Source organism: Chiloscyllium plagiosum, unplaced genomic scaffold (genome assembly GCF_037043375.1).
Source record: "Chiloscyllium plagiosum isolate Xiang-an unplaced genomic scaffold, Cpla_swu_hap1 HiC_scaffold_20, whole genome shotgun sequence".
NCBI lineage: Eukaryota > Metazoa > Chordata > Chondrichthyes > Orectolobiformes > Hemiscylliidae > Chiloscyllium > Chiloscyllium plagiosum.
Window position 1 is genome coordinate 39,261,459 of NW_028270158.1, and position 18,020 is coordinate 39,279,478.

The 18,020-nt window shown below is 41.1% G+C and overlaps 1 protein-coding gene across 2 annotated transcripts in view; it reads right to left on the reverse strand.

The window, feature by feature from the left end:
- The window catches only part of LOC122560669 (netrin-3-like), a 180,966-nt gene that overhangs the window by 162,152 nt on the left and 794 nt on the right, over positions 1–18,020 (reverse strand). The window lies entirely within an intron of this gene.

The following is an 18,020-nucleotide window of genomic DNA, read 5'->3' on the forward strand; positions in this document are numbered from 1 at the left end:
GTCTCCATGGGACAGTCACATCCCTCAGACTAGGTAATTCAAAATCAAAAATAGAAAATGTTGGAGAAAATCAGCAGGTCTCCAACATCTGCAGAGAGAAAGCAGAGTTAACATTTCAGGCCCAGTGACTCTTCTTCTCAAAATATTAACTCTGCTTTCTCTCTACAGATGCTGCCAGACCTGCAGAGCTTCTCCAACAATTTCTATTTTAGTTTCAGATTTCTAGATCCACAGTTCTTTGTTTTATTTAATTTAATATCAAATTTGGCCTGTAACCATTCAAGACGGGAAATATGAATGTGTAGTGGTATGAAGATAAATACATTTTTAAAGTGAGAGGAGAGGAAGATTTCAGAAATGGAGGCAAATCTTTTTCTCACAGAGGGTTGTTCATTTGTGGAATAGAAGCATGCAGGAGGGACTAGTTTAGTTTGGGATTACATTCAGCATGGACTGGTTGGACTGAAGGGTCAGTTTCCGTGCTGTATGACTCTGAGTTCTCAAGGTTGTATTGCTTGTTGGTGCCAGATAAATGTCATCTCTTCATGACTGGACAGAAACTTGGAGTGGGAGGAGGGGGAACTATTTGTGGTAGTCCATATTGGTACTAATTATCTTGATAAGACTAGTAAGGAAATAACCCGTTGCAAGAATTTGAACTGTTTGGAGTGAAATTAAAATTCAGAACCTCCAAGGTAATAATCTCTGGGTGACTACCTGCACCATAACCACATTGGTATAGAGTAACTAAAGTCAAGGAGATAAATGCATGGTTCAAAGATTATTGTGGGTGTTCATGGGGCACTGGCACCAGTATCGGGGTAGAAGGGAGCTGCACTTGAACCATACTGAGGCCAGTATTCTAATGAATCAAATGTTAGGGCTGTAGAGTCAGCTTTAAACTAATTAGAGAGTGTGGAAGGAGTTGGGAGAGGAGAAACATAGACTTACAAAATAAAAGGATTTGGTGGCATTGCAGGGCAGCCATTTTGGATGATGATACATAGAGTAGAACAGAAAGGGACACAGTATGCAAAAAATAGAAAAATAGCAACAAATAGTTTCAAGGGGGGAAATGGTAAAATGGCAAAATTAGTAGTTCTTTAATTAATGCAAGTACTGTTTGACACAAAATAGAGGTTAGTGGGTATGACCTTATAGCCATTATGGAGACATGGTTAAAGGAGATCAAAGCTGAGAACTAAATATTCAAAGGTGTGTGAATTTTTTGAAAGGACAGGAGGAATGAAAAGGGTAGTGATGGAGATTTGTTGACAAGTAATGGAATAAGAGCAACAACAAGAAATGATCTTGGATCCAAGGGTATAAAATCCATATGGGTGGAGGTAAGAAATAACAAGTGAAAGAAAACAATGGTAGGAGTAATATATAAAGTTCCCTATTAATGGCTATATTGTAGGACAAAGAATAAATCATAAAACAATGAGAATGTGTAAAAGAGGCAACACATTCATCACATAGATTGGGAAAATCAGATTGTGGCAGAGGTAGTCACAGGACAATTTCATAGTCTATTTTGGACAGTTTCCTAGAACAATATATTGCCAACCCAACCACTGAACCACTGATAAGGCTATTTTGGATCTGATGATGTATGATCAGGTACGTTAAAAAAATAATCTTAGAATCTCCTTTGAATTAGTGTTCATAACATGATAAAATTTAGTGTTCAGTTTGAGAGTGAGAAACTTGCAATAATAACAACTGTGTAAACTAAATAAAGGCAATTCAATGGCATGAGGCAGAGTTAGTTGGAATGGACTATGAAATAGGTTTAACCAAAGTGACAGAGGAAAAAAAACAAGCAGATGCTTAAGAAAATAGTTTTGGCTCTCAACAAAGATATATCCCAGTGAGGAAGAAGGAATCTAGGAAGGCAGTAAACTGACTATGATCAACAAAGTAAGTTAGGGATAACAAAAAATTGAAAAACAAAACCACTATCTGGCAAAGATTAATGGTAAGGATTGGGAAATGTTTAAAAACTAATACAATATGATAAAAAATAGTAAAGATGGAGAAAATAATAATTGAGGGTAAATGAACATATGAAGAGTTTTATAAATGTATAAAAAAGAGAGAGGTCAGAGTGAATATGAGGCTGGGAAATAGCAGGGAACAAGGAAATGTCAGAGGGGATACTTCAGTTCAGTCTTCATGGTGGAGGACATTAACAGCATTCCATAAATACTAAGCTAAAAGAAATACATACAATAACTGTCACTAGAAGAAAACGTATTAGGGAAACAGATGGGGCTAAAGGCCGATAACTCCTCTGGATGGGTTCCACCCTAGGACATTATAGGAGGTAGCTGCAGAGATGGTAGGTGCACAGATAGTAATCTTCTAAGATTCATTAGATTCCCTAAAAGTTCTGGAGGACTGTAAAACAGCCATTCTAACATTCTTATTAAAATTAAAAGAGGGGACAGATAAAAACAGCCAACTATAGATGAGTTAGCAAAACAGCAGTGATTGGGAAAACCTTAGAGTTTATTATGAAGGGCGTAATGGCAAAGCATTTAGAAATACATAATTTATTCAAGCAGAGTCACCATGGCTTCATGAAGGGAAAATCATGCCTTACAAATTTATTATAAGTCATTGAGGATGTAATGAGCAGGACACAAAAAGGAGGTTCCAGTACATGTCCTATATCTGGATTTCCAAAAGGCTTTAAAGAAGGTACTATTGACAATTTAATAAGAGCATAAGGTGATGGTGTAGTATATTAACATGGATAAAGAATTGGCTAAGAATTAGAAGACAGTATTGGGATAAGGAGGCAAATACAGATGGAAATCTGAACCAGAGGAGTGTTACAGGGATCAGTGCTGGTGTCATAATTATTTACTATACATGTTACTGACTCAGATGAGAGAAATGCATGCAGTGTTTCTAATTTTGTGTTTCTAATCTAAAATAGGTGGGGAGGCAAGTGGTGAGGATTGCAAAGTATATAGAAGGGTATAAATATTAAGTGAGTGGTCAAAATATTGGTATAATGTTGGAAAATGTGAGATTAGATTACAGTGTGGAAACAGGCCCTTCGGCCCAACAAGTCCACACCGACCCGCCGAAGCGAAACCCACCCATACCCCTACATTTACCCCTTACCTAACACTACGGGCAATTTAGTATGGCCAATTCACCTGACCCTGCACATCTTTGGACTGTGGGAGGAAACCGGAGCACCCGGAGGAAACCCACGCAGACACGGGGAGAACGTGCAAACTCCACACAGTCAGTCGCCTGAGGTGGGAATTGAACCCAGGTCTCTGGCGCTGTGAGGCAGCAGTGCTAACCACTGTGCCACCGTGCCGCCCACTCACTCAAAAGTGAGATTTTGCACTTTGGCAAGAAGAATAGAGGAGCTGAATATTATTTAAATGAAATAAGACCACAGAAAGCTGTGGTATAGAGTGATTTGGGGGTCCTTGTATAAATATCACAAGAACACTAGCATCCAAGTTCAATGGGTAATGAGAAAAGCAAATAGAATATTGACCATTATTTTAAAGAGAATGGAATATAAAAATAAGGACATTCTGCTAAAACTACGGGGAACCTGTTAGATTACATCTAGAATACTGTGAATATCTTGGTCCCTTTATCTAGGGAAAGAAAATAACAATGGAAGAAGTCCAGAGAAGGTTCATTAGGTTGATTCTGGGTGTCATGGGAATGTCAATGAGGAGATGTTGTGTAAATTGGGCTTGTACTTATTGGGATTTTAGAAGAATGAAGGTGTCCTTGTTGGAACATAAGATTCTTTAGGGACTTGACAGGGTAGGTACAGATCGGTTGTTTCCTTTTGTGGGGCAGTCTGGGACCAGAGGGCAGAATCTCAGGAGAAGGGGTCACCCAGCTGGGACAGAGATGAAGACAAATTTCTTCTGAGGATAGTAAGTCTGTGGAATTCTTTACCACAGGGGGCTGTAAGCTGTTTGTTGTGTATATTGAAGGCTGAGACAGACAAATCTTTAATCAATAAGGAAATCATGATTATAAGGAAAAAGCACAAAAAAGGGAGTTGAGGATTATCAGATCAGTCATAATGGAACAAATGGTCCTAGGTCTTATGGTTTAAAGAGCAAAATAACTAAACTACATGATGAAGATGGAGGCTTAAATCAACTTTTTTGAGAAAAATAGCGATTCAAGTTAATGGGTCATTTTTGTTACACACTCACTACTTCTGTTGTGTATATCCAGCCCAGATTCAAAACAGCAGCCTGTTATTGAATCATCTTTTATGTTGTGCTGATAACAGAGTTGCCTCTGGAGCTCCAAATCTTCAGTCCACCCTCCCACCATTCTGACGATTTTTACAGTGAAATGTGAGAGAGCTTCAGACAGTTTCAACTCAATGTCAATGAAGTAAAAACTCACATTATCATTGATATTAAAATTTGAAACATAATTCAGTCATAGAGTCACAGAGATGTACAGCACAGAAACAGACCCTTTGGTCCAACTCATCCGTGCCGATCATATATCCCAACCCAATCTAGTCACACTTGCCAGCACCTGGCCCATATCCTTCCAAATCCTTATTCATATTCCCATCCAGATGCCTTTTAAATGTTGCATTGTACCAGCCTCCACCACTTCCTCTGGCAGCTCATTTCATATGCGTACCATACTCTACCTGAAAAATTTGCCGCTTAGGTCTCTTTTATATCTTTCTCCTCTCGCTCTAAACCTATGCCCTCTAGTTCTGAACTCTGCCACCCCAGGGAAAAGACCTTGTCTATTTATCCTCTCCAAGACCCTCATGATTTTATAAACCTCTATAAGGTCACCCCTCAGCCTCCAACAGGGAGAACAGCCCCAGCCTATTCAACCTCTCCCTATACTTCAAATCCTCCAACACTAGCAACATCCTTCTCAATCTTTTCTGAACCCTTTCAAGTTTCACAACATCATTCCAACAGGAAGGAGACCAGAATTACATGCAATATTTCAAAAGTGGCTGAACCAATGTCCTGTACAGCCGCAACATGACATTCCAACTCCTGTAGGAGAAAGTGAGGTCTGCAGTACCAACTCCTGTACTCAATACTGTGACCAATAAACAAAAGCATACCAAACACCTTCTTCACTATCCTATCTACCTGCGACTCCACTTTCAAGGAGCTATGAAGCTGCACTCCAAGGTCTCTTTGTTCAGCAACACTCCCTCGGACCTTGCCATTAAGTGTATAAATCCTGCTAAGATTTGCTTTCCCAAAATGCAGCACCTCACATTTATCTGAATTAAACTCCATCATCCACTCCTCAGTCCATTGGCCCATCTGATCAGAATCCCGTTGTAATCTGAGGTAACCTTCGCTGTCCACTACACCTCCAATTTTGGTGTCATTTGCAAACTTACTGACTATACCTCTTATGCTCACATCCAAATCATTTATATAAATGATGAAAAGTAGTGGACCCAGCACTGACCCTTGTGGCACTCCATTGGTCACAAGCCTCTAGTCTGAAAAACAACCCTCCACCACCACCCTCTGTCTTCTACCTTTGAGCCAGTTCTGTATCTAAATGGCTATGTATCCCTGTATTCCATTAGATCTAAGCTTGCTAACCAGTTTCCCATGGGGAACCTTGTCGAACGCCTTACTGAAGTCCATATAGATCATGTCCACCACTTTGTTCTCATCAATCCTCCTTGTTTTTCTTCAAAACATTCAATCAAATTTGTGAGACATGATTTCCCATACACAAAGCCATGTTGACTATCCTAATCAGTCCTTCCCTTTCCAAATACTTATACATCCTGCCCCTCAGGATTCCCTCCAACAACTTGCCCACCACTGATATCAGGCTCACTGGTCTATAGTTCCCTGGCTTTTCCTTACCACCCTTCTTAAAGCCAATTTCCAGTCTTAGAGTGCCTCACCTGGTATTATCGATGATACAAATATCTCAGCAAGGGTCCCAGGAATCACTTCCTTAGCTTCCCACAGAGTTCTGTGGTACACCTGATCAAGTCCTGAGGATTTATCCACCTTTATGCATTAGGATGATTGGAAACTGATGGTCCTCCAGGTGCAACAGAAACAAACAATGCTAGACACACAAAAACAGCCTCATAGAAATGTCCCATGGCAATAACTTTATGATGCAGTGCCTACCAGACTCCTATGCCAACACGTAACAGAGACACATTCCAATCCTCAGCACTGACACTTTCAGTGACAGGCACACCAACACAAAAAAGGCACCAAATCAATTTTTAGAGTGAGAATTATGTCAGGAAGACCAAGTTCCTAGATTTAGCATAGAAAGGTTCAAAAATCATAGAATAATAGAATTGTGGAATGGTTATAGCACAGAATGAGGCCATTCAGCCCATTATGTCAATGGAGTTACTTTGCAAGAGTAACTGACTTAGTCTTACTCCCCTGCCCTCTCCCTGGAGCCCTGTATTTTGTTCTCTTCAGATAATTAATCATTCAATTCCTATTTAAAACTCATGACTTAGTCTGTCTACACTACACTCTCAGTCAGTACATATAGTCCAGATCCTAACAATTCACTGCATGAGAAAGCTTTGCATTAGTTCTTTTGTCGATCACCATAAATCAGTGTTTTCTAGTTCTCAACCCTTCCACTAAATGGTACAATTTCTTGTTATTTACACTGTTTAGACTCCTCATGATTTTAACTGCTTTATCAAATTACTAAACCTTTTCTTTTCTCAGGGGAACAACTCCAGTTTCTTTAATCTATGTCCGTAATTGAAATCGCTAATCCCTGGGAAAATTCTTGTAAATCTTTCCTGCATTCCCTTTAAAACTTTAATATCCTTTCTAAAGTGAGGTACTCAGAATTAGATGCAATATTTCAGCCAAAATTGAAGAAATGTTTTATAAACTTTCATCATCACTAAAGCCCTGGATGTGTTTTGTCAACCAACCCTGCAAATTTCAATAATTTGTGCACATTTAACCCAAAGTCTTCTTCATTTCACTCCTTCAGAATTATAACCTGTCTGTCCTTATTGCACCTATTAAAGTTAATCATTGCACATTTCCTTAAATTAAACTTCATCTTCTATACACCTGCCTTTTCTACTACTAAAATGAAATAAAGAACTGCAGATGCTGAAGATCTGAAACAAAAACAAAATTTGTTTGAGAAACTCAGCAGGCCTGGGAGGGTTAATGTTTTAAGTCCAGTGAGCCTTAGAATCATAGTCATATAACACAGAAACAAACCCTTCAGTCCCACCTGTCTGCGCCGACCAGATCCCAAACTGACCTAGTCCCATTTGCTAGCACTTGGCCCATATCCCTTTAAACCGTTCCTATTCATTTACCCATCCAGATGCCTTTTAAAATGTTGTATTTGTACCCATCACTTCTTCTGGCAGCTCGTTCAATATAAGCATTACGATCTGCATGAAAAAGTTACCCATCAGGATCTTTTTAAGTCTTTCCCCTCACATCTTAAACCTATGCCTTCTAGTCTTTGACTCCCCCACGCTAGGAAAAAGATCGTGTCTATTCACCTTATCCAGGCCCCTCATGATTTTATAACCTCTAAAATGTCATCCCTCAGCCTCCAGGGAAAAAAGCTCCAGCCTATTCAGCCCTATAACTCAAATCCTCCTTCAGAACAGTCGCTGGGCTCAACATTAACTCTACTTTCTCCGCAGATTAGATTAGATTACTTACAGTGTGGAAACAGGCCCTTCAGCCCAACAAGTCCACACCGACCCTCCGAAGAGCAACCCACCCAGACCCATTCCCCTACATTTACTCCTTCACCTAATATTACGGGCAATTTAGCATGGCCAATTCACCTAACCTGCACATCTTTGGACTGTGGGAGGAAACCAGAGCACCTGGAGGAAACCCACGCAGACACAGGGAGAATGTGCAAACAAATAAGGCAGTTGCCCAAGGCGGGAATGGAACCCGGGTCTCTGGCGCTGTGAGGCAGCAGTGCTAACCACTGTGCCACCATGCCGCCCAGATGCTGCCAGACCTGCTGAGTTTCCCCAGCAATTTGTTTTTGTTGCCTATTCCATCAGCCTATCCATGTCCACTTGATCTCTTATCACTATAGTAAACTCCGAACAGTTCTTACTACCCTACTTTTAAATTTGTGTAATCTGCAAATTTTGAAATCATGCCCTCCACAACCAAATCTAGATCATTAGTATGAGAACACAATCAAAAAATTAAAAATAGGGATGGGAGAAAGAGAGAAAGCGGGGCAGATAGAAGTTTCAAGAAATAGAAAGAGACACAGACAGGGAGAGACAGATAGGCGAGATAAAAAGATCACTTTGTGATTGCATTGACATAATTCAATCTTTCTGTCTAAATTAGATGTTGACACTGCAGATTCTGTGGTCACAAGTATTCCTCCATAACCTTTGTCCCAGGTATTCCTGCAAATCTCGTGTTGCAGGCATTCCTCCACCTCCTGCGGTGCAGTAATTCCAACAGAATCTGCATCACAGATATTACTCTGTTTCTCCTCCTGGAACAGTGCTCCCTCTCTGTTGTTCCTACACAAATAAGGCGATTGCTTTCCTGCCTCTATGGCACTAGATCCTGAGCTATGCATTTTAAGAAAAGTTTTTTTTTAATATGAAGTTATTCCAGATGTGCAAAGCTGACTGAAGCTAAACAGACTCGAAACTAGTGCACTAACCCAACTGAAATTATACACAGTTCTCAAACAGTAACAAAGTAAAATCAGTGAGGTTGAGGGCAAGTTGAAATGTTTAAAGTCATGCATTGAACAACAGAAATCATGAAAAGTGTCAGTTCCTATTGTTGAGCATGGAATACAGGATCTAAGGACTGGAGTGCTGCGAGGTATAAAGTGGGAAATCAACTAGGGTTCTAATGTCTGGTCACTATTCTTCTAGAAAGAGTGAATAGCTTGGCATGAGGCAAGGAGGCATTGTATTTGACTGGGATTTGGTCTGCTACATTTATCCACCAATACTGCTGTCTGAAAATCACGACTGAAAAATAGACTGAGAAGTAAACAAACAAATTGTTACTACTAGAGTTTCATAAAATAGGCAGTGAGATAAAAAGGATTAGTGAGCATAAGTTTAAGGTTAATAGCATAACTTGAAGACTTAGTGACTAGTAACTGCATGAACAAAGCACAATGGTGTCATCAATTCAGAGAGTTATTACAACATGGAAGGAGGCCATTCTGTCCATTGAGTCAATGCAACTCTGTATAAAGCAATCAGTTCCATTCTGTTCTTCCATTCTGTCTTCTTTGCCCTACAAGTTTGATTCCCTCAGGTGTCCATCCAATTTCCTTTTGAAAGCATCAATCATCTTCCCTCTGCCACCCTGAAAGACAAGACGTTCCAAAGTTCTTCCTTACTTATCCCTTGCACCTCTAACAAAACCTTACGTCTGTTCCCTACTCCTTGGGCTATCAGCAAGTAGGAATCATTTATCTTGATCTACCTTATCAAATCTGAAATAATCTTACAGACCTCTAACTATTCTCTCCAAAGTATCCTTTGCTCCAAGGAGGACAAATCTAGCTTCTCCGTCCAAATCTGGGACAATTCTGGTGAATCCTCTCTGTACCTTCTCAAGGACCTTCCTAAAGTTCTGACTAGAATTGGCCACAATACTCTAGTGGAGCCCCAACCAGAGTTTTATGAAGATTAATCTTATCAACCCTACATTTTTACTTACTATCTCAATTAATGAACCCAATATTCTGTACATATTACTGACTACTCTCCATGTGCTCTGCTGCTTTCTAAGATTTACGTACATGACCTCAAGGTTCCTCTGTCCTTGCACAATGTTTAGAGCTAGGCCACTGAACCTATATTACATCCCCTTATCTCTAACAAATTTCACCATCTCACACTTTTCTATCAATTCCATCTGCCACTTATTTGCCTATTCTAGTAGCATATGATCATCAGTGTCTGCCACACCTTTAAGGTTGGCATCATTAGCATATCTTGAAAATTTACTCCATGTTTCAATATTAAAACTATCTATTTAAATAGGAAACTTGGTCCAAACACTGAGCTTTGTTCATCATCCTGCAATCAGAAATACAAACGTTTATCATTGCTCTTCGACTTCTGTCCTTGAGTCATGTCTTTTAACTGAACTGACATTCACCCTCCTATTGCTGAGCCTCAGTCTTTTTAAGTTAGTACTTCACGTATGGATTTTAACAACACATTTGACATAGCACCCACTGCATTTCCTTCATCCACTTTCTCTTTTATCTCATCAAAATGTTCAGTTAGAATGCTCAACTACATTCTGCCTTTTATAAATCCACACTGACTCTTATCAGTTAACTCAAACCTCGACTGCCTGTTGATTGTTTTTTCCTGCTTATTATTTTTAAAGCCTTATGCACCACTCATGTTAAATTGGCCAAACTATAATGACTGGGACCAAAAACAGAAATTGCTGGAAAAATTCAGCAGGCCCAGCATTATCTGTGCAGAGAAAGCAGAGTTAATGTTTCTGGTCCAGTAACCCTTTTCCAGCAACCTCACTTTAGATTTTTTTTGTGTAATGTCTGGAAATGTGTCTCTTGAACAAGCATGTCACATTTGCCACTGTTCAATCCTCTGCTACCTTTTCCAAATCCAGGAAAGATTGGAAGGTTATGGAAAGCTCTTTCACAATCTCCACTCCAGGGTAGCAGAGATACAAGCTATTCACTTTGCCTGTACATTGTACCTAAGAATTTCCCCCATTCATTACCTCTACCATCTCCATTTCCATAGATTCCCTGTCAGTTCTATCTTCCTTAGTAATCAGCAATATATTAAATATTCTAACATTGTTCTGCACCCCTAAAAATTATAATTTTTTCTCTTTTGACAGCCTCCATCCTTCCTGTTATTACCCATTTGATATTTACATGGTGGTGGAAGCTCCTAGGGTTCCCTTTTATGAATACTGAAATTATTTGCTCATTTTCTTTCATGTCTATTGTATTTTCCTCTTGACTTTACCTCGCCAGTTATTGTACTTGACCAGGTTCTCACTTGAAAAACTCATTAGATATGTGTCATAGATCCACTTCTTTTTGTTTCATGATATCCTCTGATTTCCTAATCATTCAAGAAGCCCTAGCTTTCTTTCGTAATGGAACATATCTAAACCGTTAGTTTTCCTATCATACCTTGGTTCAGTTTTACCCTGACCAAATCCATGCTCACTGCATTAAGATTAGTCATTTTCCATAAGTCCGTGTAAGACGTAATATGCCTGTGAGTTGTGTACAAATTTGAAAATGTGTGTGCATATGTGTTAAAGAGAAAATAATCGTGTGAACAAGTGAACCAGAATCACAGCAGGGAAATAATTAAGAGCAAACACAAATTCTGCTCCCCTTCCCACCCTGGAAAAAAGAGTTTGTCTAGTGTTACTTTAAGAAACCCTCTCCCTTTTGTTGAAAGCCGAATGCGATGCATCTCAGCAACAGAAGCCCTACACAGTCAGATATTTACATTCATTATACATGTGAAAATGTTTGCTTGAATTCTTGACAAAATGTTACTGGGTAAATTATTTAAAACAATTTAACAACATTTAGAATTTGATACCTTCAGATTTCTTATCATGTTTTAGATTACATTACTTACATTGTGGAAACAGGTCCTTTGGCCCAACAAGTCCACACGACCCGCAACCCACCCAGACCCATTCCCCTAAATTTACCCTTTCACCTAACACTACAGGCAATTTACCATGGCCAATTCACCTGACCTGCACATTTTTGGATTGTGGGACGAAACCGGAGCACCCAAAAGGAAACCCACGCAGACACGGGGAGAATGTGCAAACTCCACACAGAGTTGCTTGAGGCAGGAATTGAACCCGGGTCTCTGACGCAGCAGTGCTAACTGCTGTGCCACCGTGCCACCCATTACAAGGTCGAACACGATTCCATTGTTACATAATCTGTAATTTCTTTCTTTTTTCTCCCACCCTGTTCTGATGATCTTGACATCCTCTGGTAGACACAAATCTATAGGATATCTTCTTCAATCACACCTAAGTAATCACTATTCATCTATGATTCAAGAATGCCATTGCTAATCAAACTGCGATTACACAACCAAAGCACATAATAACCAATTTAACTGATCATACAAAGAAAGCGTAGTCAAGTGAGCGTGTGAACCGAGTAAACTCTTCAGTGCAGTGCTGAGGGAGCATTGTACTGTAGAAGGAACATTACAGTAGAAATGTAGCAGTCAGTGCCAATGTTTATGCTCCACTCAATCATCTTCACATTGTTTCTCATCTAAATCAATAGAATCAATGGAATGATAGGTCTCTATTTTTCTTTATTTCTTAGTTTGTGTAGTTTCATCATAAATACATCCATTCTGTTACTTCAACTACTCCCTGTGTGGCTGAGTTCCACATTCATACCACTTTTTGGGTAAAGATGCTTCTTCTAAGTGCTCTACTGAATTTCTTGAACACTAACATTGGTGGCCAATAGTTATATTCTTCCTTACAAGAGAAAACATTCTCTGTATTCATTCTTTCAAAACATTTCATAATTTTAAATAGCTCTGTTAGAGCTCAATGAAGTTTTTATTCAGATATGGAAAGAGGGCAGCCCTGGCTGGGCCAGCATTTATTATCCATCCTGAGTTGAAAATGCTGAGGATAAAGATTGAGTTGATGAGTTAATGCTGAGGGAGTGTTACAATGTTGGAGAGTAAGTACAGAGCGAGTGCTTTACTGTTGAAGGGGCAGTAATGAGGGGGGAGAACTGACAGACTGCTAGCTGTAAAGTGGCATCATTCTAATGAAATATTTAAGAGGTCCTGTCTTCTCTTTAAAATGGCCACAACATATTCTACAATATGATTCTGAAGAAGAGTAGAAGGGTTATCCCCAGTGTTCTAGGGCTAATCTTTATGCCTTAACTAAAATATCCTAAAACAGTTAGCTGATCATTATAACATTATTTGTGGGATCTAGTTGTGAATAAATTGGCTGTTACATGGTCTTCTGTACAACTGTGACTATACTTCAAAAATATTTCACTGATTCAAATGCTTCAGAGCATCTTGAGACAGGTTTATTTATCTATAGGTACTTTTAAAAACTTTTTTCTTTTACCGAATCAATAATTGTAGGCACAGGAGGCCAGGCACGTTGTAGGCAGTGTCAGATAGTTTCACGGTAAGATACTTCTTATTTACTCTTGGAATGTGAGCATCAATAGTAAGATCATGATTTATTAATTATCCCTAAATGCTCTTGAGAAAGTGGTCATGGGCAGCTCATTGAATTGCTTTAATCTACAGGTGTGGAGGTACAGCCAGTTGTTATTCAGGAGTGTGTGGCTGGAATTTGGCACAGTGACTATGACAATATAGTCATATATTTGTAGACCAAATAGAGTCACACCGATTACAGCACAGAAACAGACTCTTCAATCCAACTCGTCCATGCCAACCAGATACCCTAAATAAATCGAGTTCCATTTGCCAGTATTTGGCACATATCCCTCTAAACCCTTCCTATTCATATACTTACCCAGACGCCTTCTAAATTTTGGCGGTTCATTCCATACATGCACCAGTTTCTGTGTGAAACAAATGTACCTTAGATCGCTTTTAAACCTTTCAACTTAAACCTACGCCCTCTAGTTTTGGACTCCTCTACCCTGGGGAAAAAACCTTGACTATTCACCCTATCCATGCCCCTCATGACTTTATAAACCTCTATAACATCACCCCTCAGCCTCCGACGCTCCACAGAAAAAAGCCTCACTTTATTCAGCATCTCCCTGTAGTTCAAACCCTTCAGTTTGGGCAATATCCCTGTAAGTGGAGAGGCAATGGCCCAGTGGTATTATCACTAGACTGTTAATCCAGAGACCCAGGCAATGTTCTGGGGACCTGGGTTCAACTCCCACCATGGCAGATGGTGTAATTTGAACTCAGTAAAATCTGGAAGTAAGAGTGCAATGATGGCTGTGAATCCATTGTTAATTGTTTGGAAAAACCCATCTGGTTCACTAATGTTCCTTAGGGAAAGAATCTACTGTCCTAACTTGATCTGGTCTACATGTACCTCCAGAGCCACAGCAATGTGGTTGACTCTTAGCTTCACTCTGGGGAATAAATGCTGGTTTGGTCAGCAATGCCCTCATCCTGTAAATGAATTTTTTTAAAAAGTCTCTGAACTCTTTGAAGTTTAACAACATCTTCCCGTGTCAGGGAGACCAGAACTGAATGCAGTATTCCAAACATGGCCTAACCAATGTCCTGCAAAGCCACAACATGACTTCTCATCTCCTGTATTTAATGCACTGACCAATAAGTGTACCAAACACCTTCTTCACTATCCTGTCTATCTGCAACTGCACTTCCAAGGAATTATGAACCTGCACTCCAAGGTCTCTTTGTTTGGCAACTCTCCCCAGGACCCCACCAGCAAGTGCACAAGTCTCACCCTGCCCCACACCCATCAAAATCCACACATCTATCCAGACCAAACACCACCCACCACTCCTCGGTACATCCGATCAAGATCCCGCTGCACTCCGGGTAAACTTCTTCACTGTCCACCACCAATTTTGGTGTCATCTGCAAATTTACTAACTATACCACCTATATTCACATCCAAATCATTTATATAAATGTCAAAAAACAGTGAATCCAACACCAATCATTGCAGCACATTGCTGGTCACATGCTTCCAGTCTGAAGGACAATCTTCCCCCGCCACCATCTGTTTCCTACCTTTGAGCCAATTTTATATCCAAATGGCTAGTTCCCACAAAGCACAAAATGACCCTGATCAGATGGGTCAATGAGCCAAGGAATGGCAAATGGAACCCAACCCAGCCAAATGCGATGCGCTGTACTCCAGAAAGGTAAACCAGAACAGGACCCACACGTCCAATGGCAAGATCCTGGCGTGTGTCACCAAACAAAGTTATGAGGATTGAAGACATTGAAAAGGGTCAGAGTAGATCCGATCAAGGTTTTCAAAAGCAATAGTGGGGTAGATAGAATAAACAGGGAGAAGCTGTTTCTGCTCATAAGAGAGAAAGGGATGACAGGGCATAGATTGAAAATCAGCAAAAGCAGAGATTGCTGGAGAACCCCAGCAGGCCCGGCAGGATCCATTGGTCACTGATCCTGAAATGCCAACTCCGACCTCCCTCCACAGGCACCGCCTGACCCGCCAAGACCCCCCAGCAATCTCTGCCCCATTTCAGATTCACTGTATAGTTTGAGAGCGATGTGCAAATGAGGCAAAGATTGGTAGTGGATTACAAGAAAAGAAATTTGTGGAATGTCTACAAGATGACTTCTTGGAGGTGGAGCCCGCTAGGGAACAGGCAATTCTGGATTTAGTGATGTGCAATGAGGCAGACTTGATAAGGGAGCTTAAGGTGAAGAAACCCTTAGGAAGCAGTGAACTTAATATGATAGAATTTACTCTGCAATTTGAGAGGGACTAGCTGGAAAATGTAACGATATTACAGCTGATGCTGCTGGGCTTGGAAGGAAATTTTTAGGTGATGGTGTTCCCATTAATCTGCTGAAAGTCTCCTTTTAGGTAGGAAAGATCATTTTTCAAGCTACTATCAAAGCAATCTTGTCAAGTACTTGTAAAGAGTCTATTAAATTTATCAACTCTGCTGCCATTGTTCACTGGATGGTAGAGGGACTAAACACTTAGGGTGAAGGATGGAGTACCAATCAAGTAGATTTCTTAAGACTGCACTGCTGTTCAAGTATTTTTGAAATTGCATCCATCCAGGCAAACAAAGAGCATTCCATCACTGATTTCTGCTTTGGAGATGGTAGGTAGGCTTTGGAAAAGTACTTAATGTAAAACTTTGTGTCTGACCAGTTTTTGCAGCCACATTATTAAAATAGCTGGTCCAGATAAGTTTCTGGTCAACTGTAACATTAAGATGTTGCTAGTAAGATATTCAGTGATGGCAATATCATTGAATGCCAAGGGGTATTGATTAGACTTTATCTTGTTGGAGATGTCTAGCACTTGCCTAGTGTGGAACAAATGTTACTCGCCAATTGCAGATCAACCCTGGATGTTGTCCAGGTCTTGCTGCTTATGGACATAGGATACTTCAATATTGGAAGAGTTGTGAATGTCACAGAACATTGTGCAACCATCGAACATCCTCCCTTCTGATTTTATGAGAGGAAGGGTCATTAATGAAGCAGGTGAAGATGGTTGGTTCTAAACCACCATCACCCTGTGGAACACTTGCACGGATGTTTTGGGACTGAGAAGATTGGCCCCCTATAACCACAACCATCTAACTCTGAGCTGGTTATGATTCCAACCAGTGCAGAATTTATTTTCCTCTGATTCCCACGAGCTTCAATTTTGCTCAGGCTCCTTGATGTCACACGGAGTCAAGTGCTCCTTGGATGTCAGGGACTTCTACTGTCTTTTGTAGAATTTAGCTCTTTTGTTTGGACCATGTCTAGAGCCAAGTGGTTTTGGTAGGATCCAGACTAAGTATCAGTAAGCAAATAATTAGCCAGTTTTGTAAGTAGTTAACATTTCAGGATTCAGAAATGGCTCTCAGCTGATGTTTTTCTAACTGGGAACAACGAATTTGGATTCCAGCTTTGTCACTCATTATAATTCCAGTGTTTCAACGGCCTTATTTCAATATTTTCCATTACAATACTTTGAATCTTCAGCATCTTGTAGCAAACTGTAAATATTTTTAAAATGTACAGTGAGTGATTGAAAACTTGACGAAAACATTGAAATAGTTGAATGAAAGGAGTGAAGCAGGAAAGGCCGGGATATAAAGCGCCTGCAATGAAGGTCCCAGCCAGGAATCGCAGCCTGGATGGAACCAGTGACTCCTGTTAGAATGGGCGGCTTCAATATCAAATGCTGGCTAAATTGAATACTTCATTCCAGTGCAAGCAGAGGGAAGAGCAGAACTGGAACATGTTCGTAATATTTCACAAGATTAACGTGAGAGCGACTCATCTGCAAAGAAGGTCAAATCCCACATTAAGTGAGAGCTTTCGAAAGTAAAAGATAAATATAAAATATTATAAAGAATTAGCAAGAAAATAGGTGAGGCCAACCGATGGCTGTTTCCTGGAGGGCGCGAAGCCAACAGTGACCCTCACTGTGGGGTGAGGCTAACCTGGGACTCGGGGCCCTCACTATGGATGTGAGGAAGGGGATGGTAACATCAGACCTGGACCTTTACTATTGGGGAGGGGTGGAAGGAGGAGGGAAATCCTTGCCCTGCCCCTGGACCCTCACTGGGCGTTGTTACCCCATTCCCAGGACCCTCACTGGGGTGGGGTCTGGGGGTGACCACAAGCAAGGGAACCTTCATTGGGGTTGACTCCATTCCTGGGACCCTCACTGGGGGCTATTAACCCCATCCCCCAGGACCCTCACTGGGGGCTGTCTACCCCATTCCCCCCGGGACCCTCACTGGGAGCTGTTTACCCCATCCCCCGGGACCCTCACTGGGGGCTGTTTACCCCATTCCCCGCGACTCTCACTGGGGGTTGTTGACCCCATTTCCCGGGACCTTCACTGGGGGAGGGTGGCGTTCACGCCGCTCCTCTGGACTCTGCCTCCCGGCCTCCGGGAGCCGCACCTGCTGCTGGCCGTTCCCTGGGAAGAGGCGATCTCGCCTTCAGTCGGTACACGGTGCCGTCCTCAGGCTGGCTGTACGGCGGACAGAGGAGCGAACACCGCCAACTCCTGCCTAATAAAGGAGCCCGCGGACAGCACGACAGAACCAGGCAGACAGCAGCCAGATAGTGAGGGTGTGTGTGTGCGTCTGTGGGAGCGAGTTATGACAGGGGAGCAGGCAGGACTGAGGGACAGGCACTCAGACTGTCTCTGAGTATCAGACAAAAAGAGAGCAGGATAACTGTGAATGCATGGAGGGAGGGATGAAAACAAAGAGCAGATGCTGAGGGGAGAGTAAATGGTAAGGGATCAAACGCGAGAATAAGT